Source organism: Cydia splendana, chromosome 16, assembly GCF_910591565.1.
Source record: "Cydia splendana chromosome 16, ilCydSple1.2, whole genome shotgun sequence".
Taxonomy (NCBI): domain Eukaryota; kingdom Metazoa; phylum Arthropoda; class Insecta; order Lepidoptera; family Tortricidae; genus Cydia; species Cydia splendana.
The window spans coordinates 7,994,347-8,006,379 of NC_085975.1; the positions used below are offsets into that span (position 1 = coordinate 7,994,347).

At 36.3% G+C, this 12,033-nt stretch overlaps 1 protein-coding gene across 1 annotated transcript in view; it reads left to right on the forward strand.

The window, feature by feature from the left end:
• The window catches only part of LOC134798210 (dystroglycan 1), an 83,373-nt gene that overhangs the window by 23,994 nt on the left and 47,346 nt on the right, over positions 1-12,033 (forward strand). The window contains exon 2 of the mRNA XM_063770575.1: positions 4,105-4,158. The gene's annotated coding sequence lies outside the window, so the exon portion shown is untranslated. The remainder of the gene's footprint in view (positions 1-4,104; positions 4,159-12,033) is intronic.

The window sequence follows — 12,033 nt, forward strand, 5'->3', positions numbered from 1 at the left end:
GATTAGGAAAATGACGAAATAGCAAAACTGACAACTTAAGATAATTGAGGAATAAGGAAGTTTGCGACTCAAGAAACTGGCTTAATAGGGGCTCTGACAATTTAGTGAAACTGGCAAAAAAGGAAATTGGCGAATTAAGAAACAGTCTAATCATTAAACTGTTGAATCAGCAAAATTGACGAATTAGGAAACTGACCGGCGATACGCTAATTCAATGTTTTGCTTTTAACGACGCTTGTTTCCCGAACCCAGTTTTAAATCACGCACGATTATAACAAAGTTGCCTGACAAAAGGACCGCTTAATACCTAAACGTGCAAAAAGGCATTTTACATAAATTTCACCCAGCTGCCAACCAAAGGGAATTGAGAAAGTTTCCAAATGAATATACGAAAGCTTTTAAACGCCGGGAGTTGGAAACAAGTCGTATGCAGTGTTGCAGTGTATGCTGGATTATTCTCGCGATCGCTTACCGACTGGAAGCTAATCAAAATTCAGACAACCAGTATAGTACGCTATCAGTTTACATACAGGTATTACAAGCGTCGGGTTCACAAGTAGACCGGTTAGTCTGAGCGTAAATATGTCTATGTTCGCGGCGAGCGCTGGAAATAAATGACCTGACCGCCTTATGGTTCCGATGTCACGGACTATTTTTATTTTTTTTAGTACTAGGCCTTATTTATCCGTTGGCTGTATCGTCCGTCCAGTCCGTTCATTTACTACACTTTTCCGATATTGTCCTTATCGCTTTGTATTATATACTATTCCATTTTGAATATACCCAGTTAATATTCACACTTTGATATCTAGGTTTAAACCAAATTAATGATATAATTATGATTTACTAAGCAGGCCCAAAAAGCTCTATTTATTACACGGAGCAAATAATACATTCAGTATGCCTAAATACGTTTAATTATTTTATATTGTTCGTTAAGCTATTAAACGACGGCCCGCCTTTTTAATCGTCAACAATTAATTAATGTCACAACTTATATTATCCAACTCTCTTAATTCGCAACATTTTTAGGTGTGTCCATGGTCTAATAAAACATGGTCTTCTATTCCCAGAGTGACACGGGCCTACGTCACAATAACATTGCCACTTTATTTCAACATAACATGTTACATGGGTACATTATACCTATGGTTAATAAGTTAAAATATTTCTTTATAATTTTATAATTTTCATTTATATGTATTTTATCTTAAATTTTACAATAACACGTCATTTTTAATTATTCGTTAGCAATATCTTCCGATTCACGAAAGAAATTTCAGACGTTCGGGTAATTCTGTTTACATTACTGGCAACACAGGATAGCGCTGTCACATTTGACAATTCGGATCTAGATAACTTCATGCCCTGACCGTCATCCTTGTCGAACGCGTGTTAATTGTTATTTCCTTCTCGCTCAGTGTCAGCAGTCGCAGTGTTTTCCAAACTTTTTACGTCGTAAGCTTGGTAATTAATGTGTAACTGTGAATTAGTTTTTCAAACGTTTGTCTTGTATAGATAAATAAAGTTTAATTTAATACATTCGATTTGTTTTATTTTACTATGTTTCTACATGAATAACTTAAAATTAATGCCGTTAAAATAGTTTTCACCGTTGGTTAAAATTCTCCCACATTTTAAAATTTGAGAACCTGTAAACAGCATGATGACGTAGGCCCGTGTCAGTTAGGTCATGCGCGAATCTCGGAATAGAGTACCAGGCGGAGTATATTATTATACCATGGGTGTGTCATTTCCCGACTAATACAAATGTTCTTACAGACATAGGAATCCGCGGGGCAAGTTGTGAATTAATAAGACTTTATGTTTGTGCACTTATGGTACTAATTACAACAAAATAGTTAAAAAATAGTTTTTAATTGCCTAATCGTTTTAAAACAGCCTAAATTTTGTTGTAATTAGTACCATAAGTGCACAAACATAAAGTCTTAATTCACAATTTTCCCCGCGGATTCCTATGTCTGGTTCTTACTATCGCATGTGCAGCACTCTTACTTGCTAAGCAATAACGTCATCTACAATGAAACATTCCTTCCTAGATCTCCTATCTCACAATTCGATAAATCCATGAAACATTTGTTCCCGCTGACCGTTTTCCTCGATACGTCGACTGGAACGATCCCGCCAACGATTTGGTCTAAATACCGAACATCTCGCAGCTTCGAATTCTGCAAAGCCACAGCCACTACCGTGACTGAGCAAACGGTACTTGTTTATTGCTAAGTTTAAGATCGGAAAGGCTGATATCATTTGATACGATAGCTCGGGCCAGGCAGGTTATTGGACGAACTAGTGTAACGTGAGCTCTGGGTCCTCGATGACTTCGTATAATCCAAGAACCTCTTATGCTGGTTTAATTGAGGAATACCTTGTACTAGCTCGTCGAGCGATGAGAATGACACCGCAGATATTGAATCTGAACTGTCTCCCGATTGTCAATGCTTGCCGATCCAATACAATTTTGTACATATTTATAATTGAAATAGGAGAATAAGAGGTTCATTAATCAAACTTCCAAATAATGTGTTCAGTTTCAGCATTTTAGTGTCGTTATGTACATAAAAAAACTCAGAAGATATAGAGGTCTACTATTTTTACAGTATGCCTCATTAGACTTAAGTATATCACAAATTACAGTATCCTCCTAGTTAAAACATATGCTGCACCGAAAAATACCTACACTGTTAAAAATTATGTAATTTTACATGCAAAAAAATTACATAATCCTGTAAAATTCCCGAAAAATCTGGGAAATTTACGGAAAAATATGACATTTTACGTAATTCTCGTAAATTTTTACGAGAATTACGTAAAATGTCATATTTTATTCGTAATGTCATATTTTATAAATGTTATTCGTAAATTTTTACGAGAATTACGTAAAATGTCATATTTTTCCGTAAATTTCCCAGATTTTTCGGGAATTTTACAGGATTATGTAATTTTTTTGCATGTAAAATTACATAATTTTTAACAGTGTAATGTTAGTTCCATGAGAAAAATACCTAATGTTAGTTCCATGTTAATTAACAACTAAAACTAATTTAAACAAGTTAGAATGTATGCAAGTTAGATTCCTAAAACTGTTAGTTAATAATAAAACTAGAGATAAAAATAAAAAAGACTATAGAAATTTGTTTAAAGTATGTAATATTCTTCCGGTGAGCCTTAAGCATAAATATTTAATTTTGTACAACAATCATGGCAGTCGAGAGCATACCCAGTTACACCGTAACGATGTTTGTGGAACCAGGTCGGTGTCTGCGGGCAAGTTTGTTGTGCCGAGGGTTACTAATTACTACGGCGATAGATGTCTTCATAAAAGCCTTCCCTACATACTCAACAGCCTGCCCTCTGATATCAGACAGGAAGCCAATAAAGTAAAATTTGGTAAAAAGCTGCGTAGTTACCTCGTAAATCGCGTTTAGTAATTATTAGTAATGACAGATGTAAACTTTAATGTAATATAAGAGAGTAGAGACTGCAAGATCCCACAGTCAAACCGTGTAAACTGTTTTGTGGGACATTGTATTTGTATAAGCTGTATACTTTTATGTTAATAAATAAATAAATAAAAATAAATAATGTGGATGTCCAATATAATTATGTAGTATAGGTAATTCCTACCCATTTATTAAACGTCCGCTTCATAACTATTAAAGCAATTTAACACATGAAATAAAGTGTCATTTTAATGTCTGGAAATCAATACTTAACAGAATTTACGCATAGATAGTTGTTACGAATCTCGGAATCAAGTTTAAATGAGCATCGAGGCATGTTTTGCAAATGGAAATACTGAAAGTAGGTCAGGAGCCTTAGGATTAGGCTGAAGTTTTGGTATTTGGATATTGCTCAGTGGTTTAGCTATAATTTGTTAGGGATAATATAAATGTTTGCTTTGAGTTAAAACAGCAAGTTGGTTGTAAGACAATGGATTTGATTTGTTGATTGATGTTTGATGATTGAACTTATTTTGAATTAATTATTCACTTTTAAGTCTTTTTGATGTTTGCATTTATAATTTGCTCTTGTTTTGATAATCTTTATGCCATTAATTACATGTTATTTTGTCTTTCACAGATCAAATAAATAAGTTCCTGTAACGCCGTCGATCGCGGCTTTAAATTAAACAAGGTGAGTAACTATTATTGTAGGTAATTATGTTTACAGAATACCACGGTTACTCGTACAAACACGATTTGCGCCTACACAAAAAATATAAATATGTACTTAATAACATTTGGGGAAGTAAGAATATTGAACTATGAAATCCAACTCGAAGAGTCGTACTAAGGGATCTCAGATTCAACCTCCGCGTAAAGTGCATTTCTTCTAATTTCTGTGAATAAATATCTCGGGCTTTACCACTCTCCGCGTGTGCTCTAGGGAAATTATCAAAATTAGACACAGCAAACAATCTAATGAAGTCAAATGACGCGATTTCAACGTCATTACGTTTGAGCATTCCATTAACTAGAAGCAAGAAGTGTGTGATTACGGTGACAGCATTTTATCGCTGACATCCACAGTATCCACATAATTATCAGGCCGTAAACTTATTCTTATTGCTTACGCAAACACGGTCAATCGATTTTTCGAGCAAACCAATGTTACTTGGCCGTAACTTCCGTTACAACATTGTATAATTTGAAAAGCACTCTTAAACTGGTTCATCAGATCGGTCATTAGGATGTACTCGGTAAGTGTTTAGAATAACACCCCTGCTCGAGACAATTTAAAGCCGTGTCTAACCAAAGGCTGTCTGTCTCAAAGACGCGCGTGCCGCGTGGCACAGATCCCCACTTCTGCATAGCAAAGACCGCCTCTTATCTCAAAACGCTCCAAGTCTTACGCAAACTCGCGCTACTCCCAACGACATGCATTTACTAATTAAATATGTACGAAAACAACTCGATTATATCGTCCAGGTAATAACGATAATATCCTAAGAGGTACGATGTAATAAACATCTATCATCGTCAACGTTAATAGACGTCAGACGATGTTTATTCCCTTGGCCACCTAAAGCCGTTGTCAAATTATTTCATGCTTTATTACAGGCATCATATCGTGCGAACCTTTAGTTATATAAACTTGGCACTGTTCCAACTTCTACGAGAGAACTTCAAAGAACTAGTGTTTGTGGAGCATTTACTAAAGGTTTTTCACGATTGCTTTATTTCTTGCTTTAATGAGAAATGTCCGACGAAAACAGGAACTATAATCGCACTATTTTCAACTCGCATACATATTTGTTATTTTGTTAGTGTTTATTTCCTGTGAGTACTGAGTTAAGATTATTATTTCTCTAAAAGATGTTTAGTCGACTGTGTACAACTACTATTATTAAAATGATTGTACCTACTTGGTACCTTTTGTAGGAAAACTCAATCAGACTGTCTAGAAATCTCATCCAGCAAGAAATCATCTTAATTCCAACTTTCTAACACGTAAAACGACATCCGCGAACAAATCTGCACTAAAGATGAAATGGATCGATGAAAGCAATAACTCATGAATAACGAAAAGGGGTGAGGGCAGACATTAGCCAGTTTAATGCAAATCGGCGCGTATATAACCAAGGTTTAGTGCCCGTCTAGAGCGTCTAGACGATTCCATCCTGGTTCTCTTGCCAACTGCATCCCGAACCAGTATACTTAATTTGATCTCCGATAACTCATATTTGTAGCGCATTTTGAGATTTAACTTAGATTGGTTTGTCTGAACCTACTTGTACCTATGCACTCAGCAGCCGATTGGAAAAATGACCAACTTTATCACGGTGGTTATAAGATAAAATACTTAGGTAGATGGAGGCGTTTGTGTAGGAGGATCTACCGACATTTTTCTCATAAATCCACTTGAAATATATAGGTATATATGTAGGCTCTATATGTTTAATAGTTTATTGCGAACACATGCCATTATTATATTTATTATAGAATTTTACCTTCTGGTTTTAGTAAGCTTTTTTTACTAAACGAAACAGACACCACTAGCTAAACTTCGATTCCGTTTAGCGTTTAGTTATTTGTATCACAAGTAACGAGAAATTTTGTAGAACGGGGACTGCGAGTTATTTTCAGTAAACCTTAGTCTACCGATATAGACGTGGACATTCCATATAAGGTACAACAACAGAAGTTTCTCTCCGATAAAAATTGCACAAGGCAATCTACTGGCAGAAGTTTTTTGTCATTTTCGTCAGGTATTCGAATCGAGCGAAGCATGACCAACCCAAAGCAGGTAGTCGCTTAATGCGAAGTGATAATGAAATCGATTCAGTCAGACAAATAAATTGTTCCCCGAAAGCGTTGCCCAAAAGGGAGAAAGGTGTTTTAAGGACAGTGGCCGTAAATCACCGTGTGCATGGCGGCTGCAGGCTATGCGAGTAAGGATGTGGTCGTATATACTCACTGCAGATTTGGAAATAAATATGAACGATTGCTTTAACTTTAAGGTATACAGGGTGTCTCATTTAAATCGGTCAGTATGGGAAAGTCTGAAACTATAAGACATACGAAGATCTGTTCTTAGGAACCATGTCATCGATTTTAATAAGAAGAAAAACTGCATTCATACATTTAAAAAAAAAAACCTGTACTCAGCTCGGGAATAGAACAGTTTTTCTTCCTATTAAAATCGATGACATGGTTCCTAAGAACAGATCTTCGTATGTCTTATAGTTTCAGACTTTCCCATACTGACCGATTTAAATGAGACAACCTGTATAGTTGTTTTTTTTTTTTTTTTTTATTAGCCTATAGGAGTGTCCCACTGCTGGGCAAAGGCCTCCCCTCTTTCCCGCCATTTGGTCCTATCCGATGCACACTCCCATAGTTGTTTTACCAAGCATTTTTTTTTTTTTTTTTAATATTGGGGACATCTTACACAGATCAACCTAGCCCCAAACTAAGCAAAGCTTGTACTATGGGTGCTAGGCGACGATATACATACGTATATAGATAAATACATACTTATATACATAGAAAACACCCATGACTCAGGAACAAATATTAGTGTTCATCACACAAATAAATGCCCTTACTGGGATTCGAACCCAGGACCATCGGCTTCGCAGGCAGGGTCACTACCCCCTAGGCCAGACCGGTCTTCAAATTGGTAAACATTACAAAGCCGTGGTATCATCTGATTTAGGATAAAGTTTTGCAATGTCTTAAAGTAGGCAAACGGACGTATGGAGTTCTATGAGTGGCCCTTAATCTTCCAAGTCTTAAAAAATCGATAGAGGCAAACCGGTCTCTAACTTTGATTTATAATTATAACTGTAAAATATATCTTCTAATATGAGATCAGATGCATTCTACTTATACATTAAAGGCTAATAATATATGGTATAGAACGTATGCCTAAGGAATATGATTGAAAATCGTTTACGTATTATAAAATCGACTGTACCCGAAGCGATAAGCGCTAAGCCATGACATTAAGAAATATTTATTATCCATTCTAATGAGCCTCCGTCACCGGTAATTGATCAATGTGTCCTATGTCAAGATTACAATCCTTATTTGGTCATAGCAGTCCCACTTTAAGCTGTAAGTGCCTTATAAAGATTACTGTTGACAATGTCAACTGACAACGGTTAACTAGTTGCTATTATCAATATAGGTTATTCAGTCATATAAGCCTTAATACTGTGGTCACGACTGATGAGCAAAATGATTGAAAGATTGGTGGCAATAACCAAAATAATTTATTTCCTAGGCTTACATTCAATAATGGACCAGGGTTTTCTTGAAGGATGGAATATTCATGACCCTTTGTTTGAGTGGAATATGTTTATCAAAATACCGGAAGTTCTAAATGCCAATTAAGTATATCACTACCCTGACACGAAAACGATATGCGTGTTTTGTGACTAGGTTTTCAGTGATTGTGAAGCATGTTACTTGTTGTAAACGACGATATTTATACATACTAGGTCGCGACATCGATATTTCGATGTTACTGTGTGAGGTCCTCTGAAAAAATCATTTTTTGAACACTACTTGCTCCGCGTGCCTAAATAAATATGCTTCGACGCCGAGGCATATGCCGCGCAATCTGTTATTTTTTGGGAGTGCCTGGTGGAGATTGACTATCACATTTACACGGATGGTGTTTACATACTGATATATGTAATGAGTACCTTGCCCTTAAGTTTCAAATAAGAGTGTGTACTGTGTAACCAGTCAAAGCGATTTTTAAGTGATTATGGTTTTAGTTAGAATTGTTATAGTTTAATGAAATCCATTTACAAATCGTCTCTAAAAATCAATCATACGAATATCTAATAATCATCAGTTAAGCAATAATTGCAGAGCCAGTACCACAGTGCCTAAAAAGCATTACGATATAACCTCTGAGGTCATTTTCATTAACGCGTATGCGTATATACCTATGTGATATAATATGAATCACACTGGCATAATCAAAGCTGTCGTGATTATTCGTAGTTTGGACTGCCACCACGTCCGGCGAGCGGAAAAAGCTCACGACCGACCACTATTCGACCGACAAGTGCAGACAGCGGCTATTACGAAACGGATGGAGGATTTAAAGGATAAAAAGTCCAGTTTCCCTAAGAGCTCGCTCGTACTCTCCAAGGAACCTTTAGGCGCCTTAACGGGACAATTGTTTAGAAACCTCTTTCGTGAGCGCGTGTCGGCAGTTTGGCGGACGCCGACAGCATGCTTCTTTTGTTTTTTTTTTCTCTCGTAGCAGTGTGATCCATTTGAAAGCGATTGTTGTGTATGTTTTTGTTTTGGTTTATTGATTCTACTTCCAACACAATCTTCTTGTCTTCGATTTAGTGATCCGCACCAAAATTACTTATTTTCGAAACACGTATTTCTCATTACTCGTATTTCTCTCGTTATTTAACTCTGTCATGAATTATTTTATAGAACTTCGCAGTGCACAATTATATTATTCATATATTTAGATAGATAGCGACATTAGCGACCGCAGTTGGTGTGTCTAACTAAATCAACAACATTATGAGCACATTGTAAAGCATAGTTCGGCATGAGGTCGAGAATTTACGACTATACAATCAAAACACTACCATTGTAAAAAGACAGTACTCGTATACAGCTACGATGATCATACAGCCTTCTTCTATTAAAGATGTAAAACATTGGCGAAAATAGATGCGCAGTTCCCACATTGTCATAAAACATAAGACATGCTGCGTTAACGATATAACCCCTATCACGACGATGTAAGACACACATTCGATTAACTTAGGTTTCTAGGTCCGTTTATTTATGCCGGCCTGAAATTTTTATACAGACATTTTACTTTAGAAAGCAGGCAAATAGTGTTTGGCTGTGTTTTTGCTTTTGTGCGGAAAATACACATTTCCACGCCTGCTTAAACTGTTTGCATAATATAGACATACTCGTAGACAGGCGTACAGAAGGAAAATGGCAAATAGAAGGTTATTAACAATTCATATATGTCTACTATAATATTCTATGGCGTCTCTTAACAGAGATGAGATGACAAAACAGGTAGGTGAAAATGTCATATATGATTCGTACAAGAAACGTCTTAAATAAGTAGTTAATAAAATCTCAGCGAATTTTTATGGAATGCAATACAATGAAGCACCATGGTCGTCTAGGAATGTAAAGGCAAAACCTAATATACATAATTAGGTACCGCACGAAACGTATTGAAGGATAAGGGAGTCGGTTCTATTGCAGCATAGGTACTCGCCAAAATATTCTCTCGCCGTAAATACACTACTTACCTACATACACATTACAAATTATGTTTACGTAAAGTGATTAGTAAAAAAATATGCTGCTAGTGCAGCAAAAAAGTGTTACCTTCACATACACTACATTCCGCATTAGATAACAGATGAGAACCAATGACAGTCATAAAAGTGCACATGTTCTATTCGGTTGGTAACTAAAATAAGTTTGGTTTTTGGTTAGGAATAGGCAAACCATTCGGACAAAGATTAAGGCGAAACAGGAGCTGAGTTTTAAATATTTTAGGTAAATATACCCGTCTCGCTAACGGAAGCGGCACCTAAAAGTAGTGCGATAAGGACAAGGCGAAAAATCCTGCGTAAAAATCTCAAAAATCGAGGTTTCGTACTCCTCTGTTTCCTCCTCCAAAACTTAACCAATCGTAACCAAATTTGGAAATCTAAATGATTATGAAATTATTTGTGTCGGACCGTTTTGCTTTTTTGGCTAATTGATATCAGTTTTGAATGCCACGCCTCTCATTGCGGCATAGTCAATTAGGCCATTTTGGCCATTTTTGAAGGGCTCTAGCGCCTTAAAAAACAAAAATATCAAAAAAAGCAAAACGGTCCGACACGGATATTGACAATATTAATCTGTGTTGAAAAAATCATTGCTCTAGCTTCAAAAACCACGGAGGAAAACGAGGAGTACGTTTGTATGGGGAAATGACCACTCCCGTTGGCTCTTAAATCAGCTGAAAGTACCTATAGGTTTTCTATCCCTCCGCTTGGCCGCATTGTACATACAATGAGCGTAATTAAATTACTGTTTAAATATTGGTTCTGATCGCCCAGAAACACTGGCGATGGTTGGATGACGTCAACTCTGTAATTATACTTTTCAGACATTTTAAACAATAGGTCTGATTGCATTCGAGTCTCAGAATATTTTAACGTGTTTCTTCTTCGTATTCATTGAAAATAAAATATTTAGGTGGCTACTTCACTATATGGTCCAAGAGTACCTAAGTTGCTGTTTTCTTTTGACAAAAATTATTCGAGCTAAATCCGAATGAGAGTGTAAGATAAGAAGTGGTGGGTGCTGCCTGCGATGTAAGTTAAATGCCTTTGCAATGGTTATTAGAGAAAAGTTTAGCTAAAGACGAAAGCTTAATCGTTAAGCGCACTTGGTTTGCCTGAGCATTCGACCCACTGAACTTGGCAAATGAATTTTAAGTATTAGTTTAATTGATTTGATATATTTCTTGACTGACTATATATTAGATATATAATATATTAAAAACTATATCAAACCAATACCAGATTTTTAAAATTCTAGTGTCGCATCTGGGTGAGACATCTTCCCTGATTAGACCACACCTCAGTCGTTAGACTAATAAGTCCGCGTTGAAGGGATTCAAGGTTGACTCGGTTTACGAGCCAACTTAATCGAGTTCCGGGGAACGTGGCACCTTACTTCCATCTATAATACAAAAGTATTTTAACAATTTTGGCCCCTCTTGCAATGGTGTAAGGTGCAAAAGTGTCTAAACATGTTTGTATACAAGCGCGAGGTACTGGGGTACGTCACTATCGGTTGAAGAAGTTATATCCACACGTGAGGAGATTAAATCTATCTTTAATGGAATAGACCAAGCTATTGGGTTTTATTTTTACAGCGGTGCACTGACTACAACAGATACATGTCATACTGAGCTACCGAGTATATAAGGGTACGTTTACTACCCACTGGTAGTTAACATTAACACTAGGTGAGTTCAGTAGGAGGGCGTAGTGAGGTGGTAAAAAGGCGAAATGTGTTACCCATAGAGATTTTTGGGGCACAAAAAGCTATTAACAGTTTGTAACATGTAGAGCATTTCACGATTACGATACAATCTATAGTGATTGTAACATTATCATTAATAAATAAATGTAAAGTCTAGTTTTAACATAGTTACGATGATGAGAAATACATTTTCTCGTTAAATACTTGTGGTAACTATATTGATTTAGGTACAGTTTCCTGTTTAATTTTCATTGAATATTACAATTTCATTTTGTGTTGTTCCTGTAATTGTTTGCGCAGTTTAAATAGCAAACAGGCGGTAGGTATAATGCTTTCGAACTTCCGGAACCGATGAATTACCAAAAAGTTGGAAACACATTCTGTCTGTCGGCTACCCGGAATATGTTTTGTGAATAAACAAACACGAAAAGTGGACGTGTTTTATTATGAATTCTGATTCACATCAAATAAGGCTGTTCGATGAACGATCGGTTGCCTTCGAGCGTAACAT